At 43.2% G+C, this 23461-nt stretch overlaps 1 long non-coding RNA gene and 1 pseudogene across 2 annotated transcripts in view; both read right to left on the bottom strand.

The window, feature by feature from the left end:
- LOC117264136 (uncharacterized) overlaps window positions 1-23458 on the bottom strand; it is a 217419-nt gene extending 193961 nt beyond the window's left edge. For both annotated transcript variants that reach the window (XR_013493652.1, XR_013493651.1), the window contains exon 1: window positions 23031-23458. This is a non-coding gene — a long non-coding RNA (uncharacterized LOC117264136). The remainder of the gene's footprint in view (window positions 1-23030) is intronic.
- Window positions 1-23461, bottom strand: part of LOC117263631 (uncharacterized) — a 37620-nt pseudogene that overhangs the window by 9622 nt on the left and 4537 nt on the right.

The following is a 23461-nucleotide window of genomic DNA, read 5'->3' on the forward strand; positions in this document are numbered from 1 at the left end:
CATTTGACTGTCTTGGTTGTGAGTTTTTCTGTGAAATGCAAGGAAGGTAAGAATTGCTTTAAGCAGCAGTCATGTTTCCAGAGAGTGAGGGCTCTCGTTTCTTGTGAGGATATTTGTGTCTCACTAGGTGCAGATGCCCTGCGCCACATGGGTGACTTTCTGTGACATTGCCTCTGCGGATTGGCTGATCTGGGGGCTTGGTGTGACATTGCTGCTGCTGTGGAGTTGAACTGTGGGCCACGCCCTTCCAGCCTGGATGCACCAGGTTGAATGCCCCTCCCAGCATGAAGGCACAAGGCTGAGTGCACCAGGTGAGGGTGGTTTGCTAATCATCTGGGTTTGGAGTCACAGAATCACTACAGAGCAGCAGTGGGAGCAAGCAGCATGAGAGGTTGCTGAGTTATGAAGATTTGGACACCAAGGGTCCATCCCAAGTCTCTTAATTTTATACTGCTAACTCCTAACTCCTGACATATAAATACCCGCCCCCTACATCTATATGGGCTGAAATATGTGCCACCAGAAACTGAATCTGAATCATTTATATTTGAATTTGAATTTCTACACCTGAATAATTGCATTGAAAAACTGAATTTGAATCACATAATTTGAAATTGAATCATTTATATTTGAATTTGAATTTCTAAACTTGAATAATTGCATTGAAAAACTGAATTTGAATCATAATTTGAAATTGAATTGTTAATTTGAATCATTGCATCGAAAAACTGAATCTGAATAGTATAATTTGAAATTGAATTGTTAATTTGAATCATTACATTGAAAAACTGAATCTGAATAGTATAATTTGAAATTGAATTTATTTCTATATATCTTCACATTCAGTTCTCAAAATTCAATTTCCGAGAACCGTAACCTTATCGTGATGGAGGAGTTTGAGTGCCCTAATGACCCTAGGAGCTGTGCTGTCGGGGGCATTTCGCCCCTGGTAGGGTTTCCCATGGCAGATTGGTTCTGGGCGAAGGGTCAGACGAAGAACGGTTCAAAAGACCCTTCATGATGGAAAACAGCAAAAGTTGGCGTACCCGGCCCGGAGGGTTACCGGGGCCCCGCCCTAGAGCCAGGCCTGGGGCTGGGACCCGTGGGCGAGCGCCTGGTGGCCAGGCCTTCGCCCATGGGGTCCGGCCGGGCCCAGCCCGAACCGGCTACATGGGCTCGTCCCCCTGCAGGCCCACCACCCGCAGAGGGATCCAGAAGGGTTCGGTGCAGTGTGGATCGGGCAGCAGACCAAGGCGGGGGCCTTGGCGGTCCGATCCTCAGCTACGGAAGTTGGCTCTTGGGACATGGAATGTCACCTCTCTGGCGGGGAAGGAGTCGGAGCTTGTGGAAGAGGTTGAGCACTACCGGCTAGATATAGTCGGCCTCACCTCGACACAGAGTTCCGGCTCTGGAACCCAAGTCCTTGAGAGGGGTTGGACTCTCCCCTTTGCTGGAGTTGCTCCGGGTGAGAGGCGGAGGGCCGGGGTGGGCTTTCTGATAGCCCCCAGACTCTCTGCCTGTACGTTGGGGTTCACCCCAGTGGACGAAAGGGTTGCGTCCCTACACCTTCGGGTCGGGGAACAGGTCCTGACTGTTGCCTGCGCTTATGCACCGAACAGCAGCTCAGAGTACCCGCCCTTTTTGGAGTCCCTGGGATGGGTGCTGGACAGTGCCCCGACCGGGGACTCCATTGTTCTGCTGGGGTACTTCAACGCTCACGTGGGCAATGACAGCAGGACCTGGAGGGGCGTGACTGGGAGGAACGGCCTGCCCGATCTGAACCCGAGTGGTGTGCAGTTATTGGACTTCTGTGCGGGTCGCAGTTTGGCCATAACTAACACCATGTTCGAGCATAAGGATGTCCATCAGTGCACGTGGCACCAGGACAACCTAGGTCACAGGTCAATGATTGACTTTGTAGTCGTATCATTTGACCTGCGACCATATGTTCTGGACACTCGGGTGAAGAGAGGAGCAGAGCTGTCAAGTGATCACCACCTGGTGGTGAGTTGGATCAGGTGGCAGGGGAGGACGCCGCGCAGACCTGGCAGGCCCAAACGAGCAGTGAGGATCTGCTGGGAACGCCAGGCTAAAGAACCTGTCAAGATGATCTTCAACTCCCACCTCTGGGAGAGCTTCAACCGCGTCCCGAGGGTGGAGGGGGACATTGTGTCCGAATGGGCCTTGTTCTGCTCTGCCATTGTCGAGGCGGCTGTTGCGAGCTGTGGCCGCAAGGCCGCGGGGGCCAGTCACGGCGGTAACCGTCAGGCTGAAGAAGGAGGCCTACAGGGCATGGTTGGTCTGTGGGTCTCCAGAAACAGCTGACGGTTACCGCCGGGCTAAGCGGAGCGCAGCAGCGGCAGTCGCAGAGGCAAAAACTCGGGTGTGGGAGGAGTTCGGTGAGGCCATGGAGAAAGACTATCGATCGGCTCCAAAGAGGTTCTGGCAAACCGTCCGGCACCTCAGGGGGGGGAAGGCGGCAACTTGCTCACACTGTTTACAGTGGGGGCGGGGAGCTGCTGACGTCAACTGGGGACATTGTCGGGCGGTGGAAGGAATACTTTGAGGAGCTCCTCAATCCCACCAACACGTATTCCAGTGAGGAAACAGAACCGGGGGTCTCGGGGGCGGGTCATCCAATTTTGGGGGCAGAAGTCGCCGAGGTAGTGAAGGAACTACGTGGTGGCGGAGCCCCGGGGGTGGACGAGATTCGCTCTGGATATCTCAAGGCTCTGGATGTTGTAGGGCTGTCCTGGCTGACACGCCTCTGCAACATTGCGTGGACATCGGGGGCAGTGCCTCTGGAATGGCAGACCGGGGTGGTGGTCCCCATCTTCAAGAAAGGGGACCAGAGAGTGTGTTCCAACTACAGGGGGATCACACTCCTCAGCCTACTCGGTAAGGTCTACGCCAGGGTGCTGGAGAAGAGGGTCCGGTCGATAGTTGAACCTCAGATTGAGGAGGAGCAATGTGGTTTTCGTCCCAGACGCGGAACCGTGGACCAGCTCTTTACCCTTGCCAGGGTGCTGGAGGGGGCATGGGAGTTCGCCCAACCAGTCCACATGTGTTTTGTGGATTTGGAGAAGGCTTACGACCGTGTCCCCAGGGGCATCCTGTGGGGGGTACTCCGGGAGTATGGGGGTGGTGGCCCTCTGCTGAGGGCCATCCAGTCCCTGTACCAAAGAAGCACGAGTCTGGTTCGCGTGGCTGGCAGTAAGTCGGACCTGTTCCCGGTGAGGGTTGGACTCTGCCAGGGCTGCCCTTTGTCACCGGTTCTGTTCATAACTTTCATGGACAGAATTTCTAGGCGTAGCCGAGTGGTGGAGGGTGTCAGGTTCGGTGACGGGAGGATCTCATCCCTGCTTTTTGCGGATGACGTGGTCCTCCTAGCTCCATCGAACAGTGACCTCCAGCTCTCGCTGGGACGGTTTGCAGCCGAGTGTGAAGCGGCTGGGATGAGAATCAGCATCTCCAAGTCTGAGGCCATGGTCCTCAGCCGGAAAAGGGTGGATTGCCCACTCCAGGTCGGGGGGGAGGTCCTGCCTCAGGTGGAGGAGTTTAAGTATTTCGGGATCTTGTTCACGAGTGAGGGTAGGATGGAGCGGGAGATTGACAGGCGGATTGCGGCGGCGTCAGCAGTGATGCAGACGCTTAACCGGTCCGTTGTGGTGAAGAGTCAGCTTAGCCAGAAAGCGAAGCTCTCGATTTACCGGTTGATCTACGGTCCAACCCTCACCTATGGTCACAAGCTCTGGGTAGTGACCGAAAGAACAAGATCGTGAGTACAAGCGGCCGAAATGAGTTTCCTCCGCAGGGTGGCTGGGCTCAGCCTTAGAGATAGGGTGAGGAGCTCGGACATCTGGGAGGGACTCGGAGTAGAGCCGCTGCTCCTCCACATCGAGAGGAGCCAGTTGAGGTGGTTCGGGCATCTGGTAAGGAGGGGGGCCGCCCCAGGACACGCTGGAGGGATTACATCGCCTGGCTGGCCTGGGAACGCCTCGGGGTTCCCTCGGAAGAGCTGACGGAGGTGGCTGGGGAAAGGACTGTCTGGGCTTCTTTGCTGAGGCTGCTGCCCCCGCGACCCGGACCCGGATAAGCGGAGAACGACGAGATGAGACGAAATTCAATTTCAATTTACTGTGACAGACATCTGGGTAGTTTAAGGATGAAGGAAGAGCAATCGAGCACAGATACACAGGACTCCTCTTCGGCCAATCAGCACCTACATTTTTGAGCATGTAGGAAGAAGCGCTTGCCTTGATCCATAGACCATAGACAATAGGCTTGTTCGAGATGAACTGCGCCTCACCTGAAAAGTAGATGAGAGCAGGCGGCCGTAGTGGAAGGGGGGGAGGGGGGGGTGGGGACGATGACAAAAAGCTGCTGTGCAGTCAGACAGTTTCCCGACAGTTTCCAGCAGCCTTCAGTCCGTACAGGAAGTCACAGACACACTAACATCCTGTCTGGAATGATGTCAATTCATTAAAAAAGTGATCAGACCCATATCAGTTTGTTCTCAGTCTCCAGTTGTTTTAATTATGATAGATTCATTTATTAAAATGCTTTGCAGGTGATCTGTAGTTTATGTTCATGGTTTATTCTCCATTTGACATGAATTCTCCTGTAAATCAGCATCATATCAGTTTGACCTGTCCCCTCAACTACACAGGCTGAATAAACTAAGTTTGACTATAAGGTTCATATTTTCAGAGGAAAAAAAATTCAAGACAACAGCTTTCATTAAAGCTCAGTCAGATACAGATACATCACATCTGTACAGATGTTATTTTAAGAATCTTCACATCCCACTGACCACAAGTCTCTGTGTTGCTAAATACTTAAATAATTAAAAAAGTCCAATATTAACATACAGTAGACTCTATATAGTTTATGATGAATGTATTTAGTTTCTGACAACTAAACTTCACCATCAGTCACACAACATGTTTTCTGTTCACAGAATAAACCTTCAAATCAGACAAATACAATCTTAATCTCTAAAATTCAACAAAAATGAATAGTTTATCTAAAATGTCATCTTGTTGAGTCGACATCTAAACCAATCAGCTGTTAGATCAGGTGAGAGCCAGGCGGTGCAGTCGGTGGAGAGCAACTGCAGCACCTGGCTCTAAAAACTGTGGCCTTTGCTCTTGCGGTTTTATCGCCGTCGGCTTTTGTAATACGTCAGAGCCAGTCAGGATGAAGTCGGACACAAAACTAACCGGCATGCATTGTGCGCCGATCGCCGGTGATCTCGCCGGTGATTATTAAAACTGTAAACTCAACATTTGACTTTTCCACAAAATGTGATAAATGTTGTTAAAATTGAATTAAAATGTGAACAATTCATAATATTCATTGTTATTGTTATGATAAAATAAAGTCTAAATGGACTAAGGAAGATCACTTTTTTTTTGTTAAAGATATTTTTTCGGGCATTTTTAAGCCTTTAATTGATAGGACAGATGAGCGTGAAGGGGGGAGAGAGAGAGAGAGAGAGTGACATGCAGCAAAGGGCCACAGGCTGGAGTCGAACCCGTGTTGCTGCGGCAACAGCCTTGTACATGGGGCACCTGCTCTACCACTAAGCCACCGACGTCCCGGAAGATCAAAATTAAACGTTTCAACACCATGCATTGACAGGAGTATTCACCTAACATAGCCTACATATCTTTAATTATATAATTATTTATATGTCTCTATGTATATTTTTACATAAATCCCCAATATTTTATTTGCCTAAAAAAATCTTCTTCATTCATTTAATTTGACAATGTGTATCGTATTGTATTATATGTATTAATTCTCTACAGGATCTTGTATGTTCGTTAATGTGTGTTCAATTTATTAAAAAAAAAAACAAACTAAAAAACGTTTTGGTGAACCCTGCAGCAAAGTGAGCCCTCTTCCTCAGAGAGGATCTTTGCCTCCCAATTTGTTCCTGACGGCAGAGCAGAGTGAACCATCTTTCTTCTCAGAGGATCTTTGTCCCATGAGAGCAGGCAGCTGTTCTCCGTGTCCGCAGTGTAAACATCTTTCGCTGGCGATTTGACAGTCACTAGAAGCACATTATGACCCTCTGTAAAAGTTTCTGTGTGGTACCTGTGTTGTACATGAGCTAACGTTAGCGGCTAAGGACTGAGAAGCTATCCGGTATGTGTGTGTGTCTGTCTGAAGAGCGTCAGTATGTTAGCTTGTTAGCCGTAGCCTTGCTGTTTGTCATATTAATGTTATCGTTGGCAGCCCTGAATAGCTTGTAAAGCTTTAGCATAGTTAGTTAACAGATTTTTTATCGGCCCGTGTGTTTACTGCTACAGAAAATTAATAAATCTTTGGTTTATTTGCACAACGTCGTCTCTCTGCCGTCTTTTATCACACTTGCTTACGCTAAGTTAACTTTACCAGCAGATCTGTATGAGGCACAAACTGAGGCTACAGTGAGCAGTGTGTTTCCCCCCTGTCTTGCTGCTTTCCAAACTGCCGGCCGGCTGTCGCTCTGCATCACGTGGTATAACGCTGCATCATTGGGAGCGCTTGTTTTCCTCCAGATGATGTCCCGACTCCCGGCACGGGTGGGATCACCGTCATTAAAAAATTGGATCGCATATGCATATGAATCGAGATCACGATTTTATTATGATTAATCATGCAGCCCTATTCACAAGGTTTATTTCTGGTTATTTAAAAATCAACCTGATCTCACAGAAATACGTGAAATGACCACGACCTATTAACACCGCATTCCGTGGTGGCAGCACGTAATGGGTTGAAATTACGCGCTGCCACCACGAAAACAATGCCAATGTAAAGTCAGTTAGGGTCCTCTCCCGTGGTGGACACACGGATTCCCTGATTCAATCACGTCATGTCAACCTCGTTTTCCTCAATGATATCTTTAACATTCCTGTATACACACAAAAACGCGGAAGTGTCCTTGATAACTCAACAATATGACAGGTTAATGTCAAGGCCATAAAATAAAATAAATGTATTTTGCCAGTTTTTGATAGCGTGGGGCTTTAAGAACTTTGTGCTGTGGGCGGATGGGGCGTGTTCCACTACTGTTTGGTAGCTGCTGTCCGCCGTCTGTGGGCTTCATTCCATTTCAGATTGCCATCCGTCTGCCGTAACTGAATCCAAAAGCCAGTAATAAATAAATAAATAAGAAGATAAAAATAAGGCTGAGCACGGAAGAACCAGAGAGGAAACACCATCACATGGAGCCGTCTGCCCCTGGCAACCCGGCCACCCTCCACTCCACCAGGGGAGAATGGACCCCAAGCCAGCGCCACAGAACCATTGGCTGCCCCGCTGGTTATACCTCCGACCGTGGCAGCTGTCACACAAACCGCTGCTGAAAATTATACATTTTGATACAGGTAGGCTATATACATATTGCAAAACTCTGTAAAAGTACACCAAAGCATATTTTCGTTTCCAAATATTTATTTGAAAATGAAACCATTCATACGGTCAATATAAAACATTTTGTTAGTAATAAAAAACAAATGTAATCTCAATGTGAGCCAGCCGGCGGGACTGCGGCTGAACCACTTCCAATGTTCATTCATTCATTCATTCATTCATTCAATCGCGTGTTCAGTGTGTGTGTGTGTGTGTGTGTGTGTGTGTGTCAGAGAGGAGTATCAATAAAAAAAAGTAATTATTTCGGTGTTTATTTCTTTTATTCTTCCATTTTTTTTTTTAAATTAAAATGCGTAATATAGCCAACAATATTATAGACCAAATGTTAATCTAATTATTATTGTAGAATGTATTTAGCAAATCACCACTCTCAACTGGAGACAGCAGCAAAAAAAAAAAAAAAAGGCATTATAAAAAGCCGACAAATCGTGTTAATTAACTGACGTGAGACATTGAAGAGGTTGTCTCCTATAGTCTGTAATTTTTTATTTTTTTTTATCATAACTTCTTGGAAATTACTCAAAAGTAGAACATGCTAAAAGTAAATACAATAATAGGCTAAATAGTATCTAAGCAATAATAAAGTGTCTAAACAATAATAAATATTATCTAAGTTATCTATTAGGCTACCATTCCACTCTGTAAATAGATTTTAACATTTCAATATGATTTTAATATTATTTTTGCTTATTTCATTATTGTTATTATTGGTTTTACTTTTTAGTAGTATTGTATTGTCTGAGGATGACTCATTTTACTAACTATCTACAGTAAAAAAGATAAAAACAAGCAAAGAAACAAACAAAACTCATTTTATACACAGGGCCTTCAAAGTGCTCTCTGAAACTACACCTGGCATGGCTTGTGTCCAAAAAATGAAAAAATCTAAACTTTGTCGTAGAGCTAAACCAAATACATCATTGGAAAGGTCTCAACCTGGAGAGTAACATATGTCAGTATGAAGATTCTACATGGCTCCTGCTTTCAGCCATTGACCTTTGAACCTTGACCTCAGTGCATGTTTGAGGGCTTATAACTCAGCAACGAAAGGGGGTACAGACATGGGACCAACTGTTATAGAGAGCTCTTGACCTCAGCTATCATGTGGATGTAGTCAACAACTGTGGGTTCTGTCAGATATGGATAAAATATGGATAAAATTAATTTTCACCCATTTAGAAATTAGATATTTAAAATCTGATTTCACAAATGTGTTTACCATCCCCTTAAAGTCCACAGTGTACTCCCAATTCAATATTTACAACTTCCAAATCTGGGAAAAACACTTAGATTTTTAAAAAACTACAATTCCCTGGGACCGCGCCATGCAGTTTGATACATATCAGCAACATAGTTGTAGTTCTTCTGATTTGCAAAGTAGGGCTCTAAATAGGATTGTAAAAAGATATATCTACTGAATATATCTAATATCAAGTAAAGCCGAACTAGTTATTACACTCCACCTAGATGAACTATGGTAAGAAAAAGTAAAGATGTCAGCTAATTTTCGATATTTTAGCTAATATACTAGAAACGGCGTTTTTGGGACAGTAGGTTCGTTTGCGGTATGTAAAATAGGGTTGTAAAAAGCTAGATCTACTGAATAAATCTAATATCTAGTAAAGCCGAAGTAGTTATTACACTGCACCTAGATGGACTATGTTAAGAAAAAAAGCAAGGATATTGGCTAATCGTAGTTATTTTAGATAGTACTCTAAAAACAGCATTTTTGGGACGGTAGGTTTTTTGCGGCTTGTTGTAAAACAGGGTCGTAAAAAGATACATCTACCGAGTATATCAAATGTCTAGTAAAGCTGAACTAGTAATGACACTGCACCTAGATGAAATATATGTTAAGAAAAAGTAGGCATGATGGTTCATTTCAGATATTTTAGCAAGTTCTCTAGAAATGGCGTTTTTGTGATTGAATATTTGAATAGGCTATAACAAATATCTAGAACAGCCGAACTATCACGTTATTATCATTATTATTATTATTATTGGTGGAAAATTATAACAGGGGAATGTATTTGCCGTTTTAATATCAAGAACACTTCCGCGTTTTTGTGTGTATACAGGAATGTTAAAGATATCATTGAGGAAAACGAGGTTGACGTGATGTGATTGAATCAGGGAATCCGTGTGTCCACCACGGGAGAGGACCCTAATTGACTTTACATTGGTATTGTTTCGTGGTGGCAGCACGTAATTTCAACCCATTACGTGCTGCCACCACGGAATGCGGTGTTAAGAGGTCGTGGTCATTTCACGTATTTCTGTGAGATCAGGTTGTTAAAAATTCAAGTCTTTGATATGTGTTTCACTGAATGTGATTATCTTGCTTTTCATTTTCTTAAAGTGGTGTTTGTGTTTAAAGGTTTTTCACTTGGTTATTCACCATTGCATCAAACCTCTAAATAAAAGAAAGAAGAAAAAGAGAGCAAAAGTGTGATGAGTGGAATCCTGTTAAGTCTTCCTGAAATTGGCTGCCTTTTCAAGTGGGGGAGTTTTGCACACTGACACCTTGCAACAACGAGGGCACTTGACAGCTGCGGATTGGCCAAGCTGGGGGCTTGCCGAAGAACACTGATTGGTGGAACGCATGCAGCGCTCTGCACTTCCTGGTACGGGCCAAGGCTATTCAAGAGAAGGCTGAGACACGGGGTCAAACATGGGGGGATTGCACATGCGCAGTAAAATCTGGTCTGCACTTCCTCAAAGGCTCAATAGATGGTGTGAGACCGCGGAATAAGGGGGATGTTTGTTTCATGGTCAATTTGTATTTTTGGTTACATTTGGGAATTTATGAATGATTTGAAAATGTTTGCTTTTGCAATAGAATTTAACTATTATGGCAAAACTGATAATCTGTGCTCTGGCTTAACAGCAAAATATATTGTGATAATATCTAATGTTACACTGAAGGATGATTCTCAGAATCAAAACCAATGACAATAGCCCTAGTTCTTTACCAGAGGCATTAGTTAAGGTTAGCTACTTTATTAAGGAAAAAAAACAAATTAAAATGATATTGAAAAAAGAGCTTATTGACACATTTTGACATATTCCAGTATTCAAATATTCTCAGTTTCATTATTGTCTTGATGTCACACACCACAAAACATAGGAACAATTGCAGGACAAAATGATTTATTTTGCATTTTCACACACAAACAGTCACCACACAAGGAGGAAGAGCTTTGTGCTGGAAACATCACACAGCAAAACAAGAGGCATTTGATCTGGCTCCATTTTGTTGGTTCTGGGATATGTGCATGCATGTCATTTTCACAGCTTATTATTTGACTGTCACTGGTGGCCTGCGTTGTGGGTGAGAATGACAGAGATGCAATTCCGACAACTTCAGGCAGCCGCCGTCCAAAAGTCCAAGCAGACCACACCAAGCGCACTCCTTGATCGCCTGAGCGGATCCTGCGCTTTTTATCTAGCGCCCCTGCTGTCACCCTCCAGCATCGCAGCTCAAGTTACACTGCGCATGTGCAATCCCCCCATATTTGACTTGAATAGCCTTGGTATGGGCAGCTGCTGAAAACTTTATTTAATTTCTACAAGCTTCACTTCATTTGAGTTTTGATTAAGGATGGGTACCGAAACCAGCACTGATCTCCTCCACACACACACACACACACACACACAAACATACACCAACGCGAAACGGTAACCGGTGAACAGCCAAGCGGCCGCGGTGGAAACAAAGTGAAGACAACTTGAAAATGACTCGAGTTGACAGCAGCTACACACGTTACTGTAAGTGACATTAACCCTTAGCGAGTAAGAAGCCAATACTTTATCAATACATGTGTTCAGCAAGCATGAACATGTAAACATGTAGACAGAGATATTCAATATGCTCCGTCCACAGTCTCTCATCCTCCAGCACTAATGTTATGTCTTACACAAGGACAGCACACTAGTTCAGCTGATAGCAAATTGTTACTTATAAGCTCAAATGACAACTGTCTGTATGTAGACTAACTTTGTTTGACACTTATCTTAAAATACTTTTAAATTTAGCTGCTTGTTGAGACAAACAGCCCCAACTCTCTACACCGGCATGTAACCAGCCAAGCTGGCAGAGATAAATACAGGGCACACGCCGAACCATCTACGTCATCACACTAATTTGAATAAATTATCCGGAACTTTGACGTGCAGTGGAAACGCAAACCACACAGAATACCAGGAATTCTTTTACCCAAGTAAACAAATTCCTGGTGATAAAAGTTCCTGGAAATGTTGGTGGAAAAGGGGCTATTGATTCAGGACATGAGTCCTAGATATTTATAGACCAATATCTAATCTTCCCTTTCTTTCAAAGATCCTTGAGAAAGTAGTCGCAGACTATGATAATTTATTTGAGGAATTTCAGTCAGGATTTAGAGTGCATCATAGCACTGAGACAGCACTAGTTAAAATTACAAATGATCTTCTGATTGCTTCAGACAAAGGACTCATCTCTGGGCTTGTTTTATTAGATCTTAGTGCGGCGTTTGACACTATTGACCATCAAATTCTGCTACAGAGACTGGAACATTTAATTGGCCGAAAAGGTTCTGCACTAAGCTGGTTTAAATCTTATTTATCTGATCATTTTCAGTTTGTTCATGTTCATGATGAATCATCCTTATGTACTAAAGTTTGTTTTGGAGTTCCACAAGGTTCTGTGCTCAGACCAATCGTATTCACTCTATATATGCTTCCTTTAGGTAACATCATTAGAAATCACTCTGTAAATTTCCATTGTTATGCAGATGATACACAGTTGTATTTATCTATGAAGCCAGAAGAAAGTAATCAATTAACTAAATTTCATAATTGCCTTAAAGACATAAAAACCTGGATGAGCACCAATTTCCTGATGTTAAGTTATTGTTCTCGGCCCCAAACAACTCAGAGACTTTATCTGATGACATAGTTTCTCTAGATGGCATTGCTTTGGCCTCTAGCACTACCGTAAGAAACCTCAGAGTAATATGTGACCAAGATTTGTCTTTTAATTCTCATTTGAAACAAATCTCACGGACTGTGTGGCAGTTTCCCTTGCCACTGGTAACATACCACACCAGCACACCACACCATCACTCATTCCACATGCCACATGTTAGCCAGGTAGCATGCTACTGATAGTTTGGTGGGTGCACACACTGAGCTACATTTAACATCTTAGTAAGTTTCCTGAGCTATTTTTCCCCAAGTTTTACAGAAACACACACAAACACATTGTTATGGTTTTGAGTTAACTCTTTATTATTTAAAGATTGCAGATCATGAGTTTGTTTGTGTCTAATTGTTTCTCTTCTCTTACCACAGTGCTTCCTGGTGCTGGGCAGTGACAAAGGACCCGAGCATAGTTTCAGGCTGTCTTTTATTGTGCCTGAGTAACAAGTAGGGAGCACGCTCAGTCCATCTTACTGCACCTTACCAACTGATGGGAGTGTTAAATGGAGTTGTAAATTCATTCTTAGCTTGGGTATTATGTGAATGCTTTGATGACTATGGAAAATTATCTGTTTGGTTGAACTGATTACTTAATTGATCCCAATTAAAGATGGTATGGTCCAGTGGGAGGGGCCTAGCCTTTAAATGGAGGGGATTTACACTGCCTAGTCAGTCAGAGAAGGGCTGTGGTGCTGTGCAGATGTAACGCCAGGGCCACAACTACCACGGAAGCGCCGCGAATAACCTCGAAGCGCCGAGAAGTGAAGCCAGTTTCCTTTCGGCGCACAGCTCTGCGGCCAGCGCTGCAGCAATCATTTCAGTGTCTGGTCTATTTTCTGCGCGAGCCGCGAGCAAATGTGTCAAGCCGGGCAGTTACCCATGATGGAAAGACAACAGCTGGGAGCAGAATCGCTTGTCGACCGGCGTGGAGAAATGCGCTTCTGATGTGAACGGAGGTGCTCCGGCTCGCGCGAGAATTTCGGTGCGCTGCGCTTCGCAGGCAGTGTGACCCTAGCGTAATGGTGTTTCCGGCCAGTGTGTTGTCAATATTTTTCTGCTGCATTTTTGCTTTATTATTTGCTCACATTTCTGTGGACTGTCTTTAAAGGACAATAAAACACTTCTTTTTTTCTTTTTTTTTTTGCATCAAATGGACTTTGTCTTGCTACTTTTTTTTTTACATTTTGAGGTTTGAGGCCTATCCTGACCCGAAAAGATGCAGAAAAATTGGTCCATGCTTTTGTTACCTCTAGGCTGGATTACTGTAACTCCCTATTATCAGGTAGCTCTAATAAGTCTTTAAAAACTCTCCAGCTAATTCAGAATGCAGCGGCACGTGTATTAACAGGAACTAAGAAACGAGATCATATTTCTCCTGTTTTAGCTTCTCTGCACTGGCTCCCTGTAAAATCCAGAATTGAATTTAAAATCCTACTGTTAACTTAAAAAGCTCTAAATGGTCAGGCTCCGTCATATCTTAGAAAGCTCATAGTGCCATATTATCCCACCAGAACACTGCGCTCTGAGAACGCAGGGTTACTCGTGGACCCTAAAGTCTCCAAAAGTAGATCAGGAGCCAGAGCCTTCAGCTATCAGGCTCCTCTCCTGTGGAATCATCTTCCTGTTACGGTCCGGGAGGCAGACACGTCTCCACATTTAAGACTAGACTTAAGACTTTCCTCTTTGATAAAGCTTATAGTTAGGGCTGGCTCAGGCTTGGCTTGTACCAGCCCCTAGTTAGGCTGACTTAGGCCTAGTCTGCCGGGGGACCTCCTATAATACACCGGGCACCTTCTCTCCTTCTCTCTCTCTCTCTCTCTGTCTCTCTCCCCCCTTTGCTAACACTCATGTCCTGATATTGCATCTTGCTAACTCGGCCATACTGCATGTCACTAACTCGACTTCTTCTCTGGAGCCTTTGTGCTCCACTGTCTCGCAGGTTAGCTTATATCACAGCGGTGCCTGGATAGTGTGATGTGTGTGGTTGTGCTGCTGCCGTGGCCCTGCCTGATGCCTCCTGCTGCTGCTGTTATCATTAGTCATACTTCTACTGTTATTATACACATATGATTATTGTCACACATGTATACTACTTTATATATATATATATATATATATATATATATATATATATATATACATACATTACTTTAATTAATGTTGTTGTAAGCTATTGTCATTACCGTCTGTCCTGCATCTCTCTCTGTCTCTCTCTCTGTCTCTCTCTCTCTCTCTCTCTCTCTCTCTCTCTCTCTGTCTCATTGTGTCATACGGATTACTGTTAATTTATTATGTTGATCTGTTCTGTACGACATCTATTGCACGTCTGTTCGTCCTGGTAGAGGGATCCCTCCTCAGTTGCTCTTCCTGAGGTTACTACTGTTTTTTTTCCCCGTTAAAGGGTTTTTTTTGGGGAGTTTTTCCTTATCCGCTGTGAGGGTCCAAAGGACAGAAGGATGTTGTATGCTGTAAAGCCCTGTGAGGCAAATTGTGATTTGTGATATTGGGCTTTATAAATAAAATTGAATTGAATTTCTACCATTTTTATCACCCGTTAAAGGTTTTTTTGAGGAGAGTTTTTCCTTATCCGCTGCGATGGTCCAAAAGACAGAAGGATGTTGTATGCTGTAAAGCCCTGTGAGGCAAATTGTGATTTGTGATATTGGGCTTTTAAATAAAATTGATTGAACTGATTGATTCATACAGGTCCTATATGCGTCAAACTATTGTTCCCTGTGACAGTAAGACGTATGACTGGTCACAACATGCCAACCTGAGGACATCCCCTTAATGCATACAGCCTGTTCTTTGGTGTGTCTGTGTCACTCTGCAGTTACACCTCCAAAACACTGGTCAGCAGTGGGGTTTCTGTGAATTGCTGTGAAGTTTAGTTGATTCAAAACACACCTAAGACACACATTAAACATGGCTTAATAGAGACAATTTCAAACACAAGTACCCAAATCAGCTTAAATATAACACAGCATTCACAGACAAAACACTTGCCTTTTCCTGGACACATTTTCCCTACAAATAAAACATGCTAACATTATCAGCACAAGCCTATGGCATTTTCAGGGTTCTTGCACCATTTTAAAAGTAAAATTTATTTTAAGACCTCAAAGAACATAATTTAAGACCCAAAAATAATATATAAATATCAATTTATCAACTTTATGCAGATAGTAACAGTACTGGTTATGTGCTCTATTCAAGTCAGTCTATGATCACTGTGGTCTTTCTGTGTGTGTGGCCTATAAATTTAATGGTAAATTTTGCAAATTAAACTAATGATTTTCTATAGGTTTACTAACTGGTAAAATCATATATTTTGTGCTAAAATACAACATATCTAATGTGTATTTACAACATAGCTTGATTCTGCATCTGCTCTATTTACAGCTCATTAACCCTTACGTGAATGTTTACTGTTGCTGTGGCAACAAGTGACAGACTACATTAGCAGCTAGATTTGCCCAACCGTCAACAACAACCCATAAAACCACATTTTGGCATATTTACACATACCAACAGTTACACCCCTTAAACTCTGAGCTAATGTGTTGTTACCTGTTAGATTGTCAAAGTGACCATAGACCTGTGACCTAAATATAACACATAACCAGTCCTCTGCCGACTCTGCCCGGATTGGGAGCACTGAGCACCAGGGGAGTGTTGGTGTTTACACCGCTAGTATAGGAGCTTTGGACCACATTAACGCTGCTCAATTGTACACCATACTTAAGGGTCATTCTCACTGCCGCGATACGGAAATGTGGGACGGATTTGCGGAATATTTGTGCAGTGCTTTTCTGCGCTCAAACCATACACACAGGCACGGTACGGACGCGGTGCGAAATTTCACATTGTTGTGTTCCAAGTCTGCGCTGCATGAACGGGTGTGGGTGAACATGGACGAGAGTAGCCGCAGCAGCAGCGAGCTAGCAAGCTAACGTTTAACAAGCGTCAACATCAACTTTCTTTAGCACTTACCACTCTCACCGCAGCCACCAAGCTGGACAATGGACTGCCTGATGTCCTTTAATTCATTGTTCATAAAATCATCCCGTCTTTTATCAAAAAGGACGGGGTGCTGTGAAACAAGGTTTATCAACCTTTCTCCCATACTGTCCTGCCTGACTGGATTTCGGACTCTCCCGGCTCTGCGCGACTATAAACAAACAATTTCATTGGCCCAGCTGTGTAGTTCCGCTGGTGAATTCCGCGGGGGGTCAAAGTCTGGGCGGAAACTTTTTTCACAGCATGAAAGGATATTCGGCGGATATTCGCCCTCAGTGAGAATGGACTTTTAGTATGAATAATATATGTGATTTCAAACACAATTGTAACGTTACTTACACTGAAGTGACCCAAGATGTCCTCGGCTCTGGAGTGACCCATGAACTAGTAACGGGAGATGACATGATGTGTGCAGTCTCCTCAGTAGTCCAGAACCGCAAATGAAGGTCCATTTGTTTGCTCTTTGTCATTTCATTCATGCTTTCGTCAAACATGACAACATATGGCTTCTAACTCACGCTGCGCGATAGCTCCTTTTTGATGAATGAAGCGATACCATATTTGGCGACATATGCAGTTTTATTTTCACCACAGGTGAAATCGGGGAACATGGCAGCAAAGATGTCTCGTATGTCCTCGTTAGATCTTAACAAATTGTGCCTCGCCACAGTATGCAGAACCCACAGTACCTCTGACTTTTGGGTGTCTGGCGGTGAGAGGTGGCATCTGAACTTGTAACGTCTTTCAGTCGCGCTGCAAACAATGCAGGGATTAGCCTGGCCCCGCTATTGCTAACTGCTGCCATGTACCGCTGGTGCTTTACTCCTTTCATGTGAGACTCGACGGCTTTGAGCCCCATGGTCTCTTAAGAAAAAGTCTTCCTACAAAATGTGCACATTGCCTCGTTGTTGTTTGCTGGTGCCGGTGCCGGTGCCAACCACCTCCTAAATACGTCCTCCTCCATCCACTTCTCGTTAAATTTACATTTCCCCATCTCTGCATCTTCAACCGCTCACCTCAATATCCGCGAAATGGCGGGGCGCTGCCTGACATCAGCGTCTGTAGCAGACGTACCGTAAAATTAATTTACTATTATTATTATTAATCGCAGAGACTCATTTACGACACCGTACCATATAGGCACCATACTAAATTAATTACACAAATACACACTATTATATGTTTTACGGTGGGCCACTGTGCTTTCCCATTGGCATTAAATGCACCGGCTGAAAATTTAATACCTACAGCAAATTTATGGTAAATTTAAGACAATTTAAGACCTTAATTACCCGGATTTTAATTTAAGACATTTTAAGACTTTATAAGGACCTGCGGGAACCCTGATTTTACATTGTATGAAATAGCGTAGTGGCTAGTGGAGTTTTTCTCTACTCATGTGAAGCCAAGGACAACAGTAATATTTAACAAAAGCCCTTTTTAGACAGGAATTGTGCAAATTTTCAGGAAAGCCCAATCAGTCTTTTTTTCAGCATTTGCAGTAAAACAAAATTGGGGAGTGCGGCAAAATGCCGCCTACCTACTTTTGTTTATACAGAATGCGTCTTTTTCAGGACAATGGGGGGCGTGAGCAAGTAACAAAATGTGTAGCTCAGCATGTGACATAAACAGTGACGTGGGAGGGAAATCGCGGCTGGTCAGTCCTTCAGCGATTCTCTCGTAAGTCAGCCCATTCTTCATCGTCCCCGTCTTCTGACGGTTAATGGCCTCTTTGTTTGCCAGGGCAAGGAGGCTGCACAATTCGTTGTCTTCCCAGTTGCTCATCTTTACAGTATCTGTCAGGTTTGCATTTACCTCTTGCTACTAGCTGCTCGCTAATTCCTGCTATCAGCTGTTTCCTGTTTATCCACTGCCAGTGGCTCGCATGTGCGGCGTCATCAACAGCTCCTCCCAAAAGTCTTCAACAGCCCCTTCCGTTGCGGAAGGCTGCCGCCTCAGTCTGTTTAAACTAAAAGGGTTCCGCCAATATGTCTACCCTACGAGGTGGAAAATTGGGCACTTTGGATCAACTTGCCAATCCGGCTCTGTGTGTCTAAACACTCACAGCTTGCCGGCAAATTGGCCCAATATTCACGCAAAATCTGGCAGTGTAAAAGGGGCTATACAAAATTCAGCTTTTTTTATAACTTGTAAGGTAAATAGACCTACACTTGTATAGTGTTTTTATTTGTCTTCTGATGACTCAAAGTACTACGCTACACTACGTGTCACATTCACCCCTTCACACACACATTCACATACTGGTGGCTGAGGCTACCATACATGGTGCCACCTGCTACTCAGTAACCATTCACACACGCACACACACACACACACACACACACACACACACACACACACACCTAACATTATTAGCATAAGCCTATGACATTTTACATGGTTTAAATTAGCCTAGTAGCTAGCAGAGTGTTATGTTTGGACCATAATCGCATTGCAATTAACAAGTTAACACTGACAGCCCTAATATATAATACATTATAATTACAATACAATATAATTGTTTGTAACCAGACTGAGACCCTCTTGAAGAGGGTCTCAGTCTGGTTACAAACAAACTCTGGTGCAGTTCGTTTGTGGTGAGAACATGTTCTGGCCTCAATCTGAACTAACTGCAGTGGCATTATGCATTGTTAGAGTTGAACAACCATGAGCATGTTACAGTCCCAGAGGATTATTAATGCGGCCTTCTCCTGTACTGCCTTAATATGCACATCCAATGCATCAAAACATTGTTTTCTAGTAAGAGCTGGTCCACATTTTCAAACTGTATGGTTTGAACAATGCATGCAATTTAGTACACCATGACCAGCGCAAAAATTGCGTAGTTGTCCCTCCATTGTGACATTAGAAAGTGCTGCAGGCCTATTTATCTTGCAAGTGCACTCTTCTGCAGTGTTTTGTTTACTTCCTGGGTTTTTCCAACATGGAAATTCTGACCAATCAAGAGCAGCTTTCTTGCACAAGGCATTTTATCTGGTCCGCATATACATGCTACATTGAGAACATGAACCAACTCTAGGAAATGATGCAACTTTGTAACTAAGTCAGTCCCTGATACGGACCAAAGCAAGCCAGCTCTTGGTCTGAAAGCACCCTTAGAAACAAATACATGGGAATGTAGGTAGTACAGGTCTAAAAATACCAAAGTTACCGTTAAAGTATAGCACTTGAATGAATGCACTTTACACCACCGTCAGATTTAGACCTGCAGGAATAATTACATCATCTTGTCTTTTTAATAATTTTCATGTAAATACAGATAATAGAAACTGATTCATATTTTATAAACCAAATATTCACCAGATTGCTGGTAATTAGTTATTTCTCCATGTCTTTCAATCAGTCACTCTGCCTCCGTTGTTTCTTCCTTAAATGGATATAACAGCACTGTGTCTCATCACTGTGTTCACATCAGTTGATCGTAAATCTAAATATAAATGAAGTTAAAACAGGTCCATGTGGATATAAATACCCTGACAGCTCCTCTTTCTTCTGTCTGAGTCTCCGCTTCGTATTGAGTGCGTGCCCCAGGGCTGTTTTTGGATGAAACGTGTCGACAGATTTAGCGACACAGCGGCTCTCCTCCTGTTTTAACACCTTCAACTCTGATGGTGTAACAGAAACATCTTTCTATAAATGCTTTTGCTCTGATGATCTGAAGATTGTTAAACATCTTGACTCCACAAACATCACATTTAGGATTCAGGATCAGGTCTTTCAAATATATGATTGGTTGATAACACCTGAAACCAGACACAAAAGATGGATAATGTCTGCCTGTTCACTCACACAGAAGAATGAAAACCTCAACATGCTGATTCGTCTCTTTATTACCTCTCTGTGGCTTTAAAGGGAGAGTTATAACATTTTGGTGAATATTCTTACTCCCACCAGCAGTGAGACGAGAAGATGGATATCAATCAGGACGTGGTTAGCTTAGCTTAGTTTAGCTTAACTTAGCTTAGCTTAGCATAAAGACTGGAGACAGTGAAAAATAGTCTGGCTCTGTCTAAAGTTCAACAGCAGTAAGAGGTCCACAAAGTCAGAGGATCACCAAAATTACTACTAGTCGTCCTAAGAGGTACACAAATGATGAACCACATTTTATCACAACCCATCCAATAAATGTTTAGTTGTTTCAGTCTGGACCAAAGAGTTGAACATCAACATTCATAAAGCTGCAAGTGTGGCTAAAATACATACACCAACACCTCTGAAGCTCTCTAATTAACACCTTGTATCTCCTTTTTATCTGTCAGCGGCAAAGTGACTTCATGGAGTCTCACAGTGAGCATTACAAATAGTTCCAACACTTAACTCTCAACGAAAACAACAGATTCTCAGTTTTACATTTCAGTTTGTGTACGGATTCAAAGATGTGCTTTGCACCTCATTTTCGTTATGTTTCTTTGTGGTCACTTTGAATGTTGTTTTGTGTCTTTTGTGGTTGTTTTACGTGTTTTATGTTGTATTCTGTTTTGGTCGTTTTGTGCATCTATGAGGGAGTGATTCTCTTTGTGGTTGTTATGTGTCTATTTGGGATTTCCTTTTGCACATTTTAGGTTTCTTTGTGGTCATTGTTAATCTTGTTTTGTGTCTCTTTGTGGTCGTTTTGAGTTTCTTTAAGGTTATGTGTCTCTTTGTGGTCATTTTGTGTGTTTTTTTTTCTTTTCTTATTTTATGTTTCTTTGCGGTCGTTTTGTGTCTCTTTGTGGTGGTTTTGTGCATCTTTGAGGGTGTGGTTCTCTTTGTGATCGTTTTGTGTCTCTTTGTGGTCATTGTATGTTTCTTTTTGCTTATTTTATGTTTCTTTGTGTTCATTTTGAATCTTGTATTGTTTCTCTTTGTGGTCATTTTGTGTCCCTTTAAGGTCGCTTTTTTTTGTCTGTGGTCGGTTTTTTGTATCCATGAGGGTGTGATTCTCTTTGCGGACATTTTGTGTCTTTGTAGTCCCTTTGCATATTTTGTGGTTGCTGTGATTCTCTCTGTGGTTGATTTAAGTCTATGTGGCCAGTTTGTCTATTTTGAAGTCATTTAGCATCTCTTTTTGGTCATTTTGCATCTCTTTATGGTCATTTTGAGACTCGTTGTGGTCATTTTTTTTTAAAAACAATTGTTTTGGCATTTTTTGGTGGTCGTTTTAAGTGTTTTTGTGGTCATTTATCATTTTTTTGAGGTCGTTTTGAGTCCCTTTGTGGTCTTTTCACCCATTTATCGACTGTTTGAGTCTCTCCATAGTTATTTTGCATCTCTATCTGGTCTTTTGGCAGTCATTTTGTGTCTTTGAGATCGTTTTGCATATTTTATAGTTGCTGTGATTCTCTTTCTCTGTTTCTCTCTCTCTCTGGTTGATTTGAGTCTATGTGGCCAATTTGTCTCTTTGCAGCAGTCTTGCGTTTCTTTCTACTTGTTTTGAGTCTCTTTGTGGTCATTCACCCATTTATGGTGTTTTTTAATCAGCTGTGGCTCAGAGGTAGAGTGGGTCGTCCACCAATTGGAAGATCATGCGGCTCCTCCAGTCCGCATGTCAAAGTATCTTTGAGCAAGATACATAACCCCAAATTGCTCCCGATGGCTGTTCCATTGGTGTGTGAGTGTGTTAAAAACTGAGTAGCAGGTGCCACCTTGGATGGTAGCTTCGGCCACCAGTGTGTGAATGAGTGTGTGTAAATGGGTGAATATGACTCGTAGTGTTAAAAGTGCTTTGAGTTGTCAGATGACTAGAAAGGCGCTATACAAGTGCAGGTCCATTAACCATCTTTGTAGTTGTTTTGCATCTCTTTGTAGTTGTGATGTGTATCATTATGGCTGTTTCACCCATTTATGGTGTTTTTTGAGTCTCTGTGGTGGTTTAGCATCTCTTTGTAGCTGTGTTGCATTTCTTTGTGGTCATTTTGTGTCTTTTTGTGTTTCTTTGTGGGCTTCTTTGTGATGGTCTTGGGTTTTTTTCTGGTAGTTTTTAGTCCATTTGTGGTGTTTGTGTTTCTTTTTGATCATTTTGAGTCTCCTTGTTTTGTGTTCCTTTGTAGGTGATTTGCCCATTTGTGGTCTTTTTGAGTCTCTTTTTCTTTTGTCATGTCTTTGTAATGATTTAGCATCTCTTTGTAGGCATTTTGTGTTTCTTTGCAGTTATTTTGTGTCTCTTTAGATTATTTTGGGATCCTTTGGGGGTCCTGACCTCTGGACGACTGCTCTGTGGAAGGCTTCTAGTGCTGTTCAGATCATCAAACTGAATCGATGCATTTAGTCTTTGTTTTTTTATATACATACTAAATCTAAAAAACATATTGATAATCAGTCTTAAAAAACCCAACATGTACCTTCAGCAGAAGCACATACATTGCACCTCCTGACACTTAAACGTTAAAGACGTCATGACAACATTTCTCAGGGTCATAAAGACAGAAAACAAAAAAGCATCATAGTTTCTGTATGTTTACCGTCTCGAGACGCCATCACACGCCCATCACACCCATACAGAGGTCTACGACACCGCTCACCTCTCTGCACCACCCTGAACCCTAACAGTCTGGACCCACAGGACATGACAAACATGATTCAGGTAAAACATAAAAACTGAAATTAAAAGGGAAGTTGGGACTCACCCTGCAGTGGTGGCGGCAGCAGTCTCGTTGGCGGCGGCAGGGTCACTGCCTGCACTCCAAAACAGCCATGCGCTGAAGCAACACTTTCCTGGGAGGACAAGTTGTCATCATCCTCTGGTTTCCTCTCTAGACGTTGGAAGCAGAGCCACCCATCAGCAGGAACAGCAGAATCCGGCCATCTGATTGGATGTTTATTATTTTATTTCGTTCGGTTTTATTTTGACGAGAGAGAAAAAGCGTCTTCCTCTGATGCTCTGCTCGCGCCGCGCCTTCTCTCTCCTCTCTGCCTTCGACAACAACTGTGAGGAGGATGCTGGCTGGTGCTGGCTGTGTCTCGTCGCCCGTGGCAACCAGTTGCTATAGCAATGGACCCGAGCTCATTGAGAGATGGAGGTGATGATGGACGTGGGGAGACCTATGGAGGAACAAAG

The sequence above is a fragment of the Epinephelus lanceolatus genome, chromosome 16, assembly GCF_041903045.1.
Source record: "Epinephelus lanceolatus isolate andai-2023 chromosome 16, ASM4190304v1, whole genome shotgun sequence".
Classification (NCBI taxonomy): Eukaryota; Metazoa; Chordata; class Actinopteri; order Perciformes; family Serranidae; genus Epinephelus; species Epinephelus lanceolatus.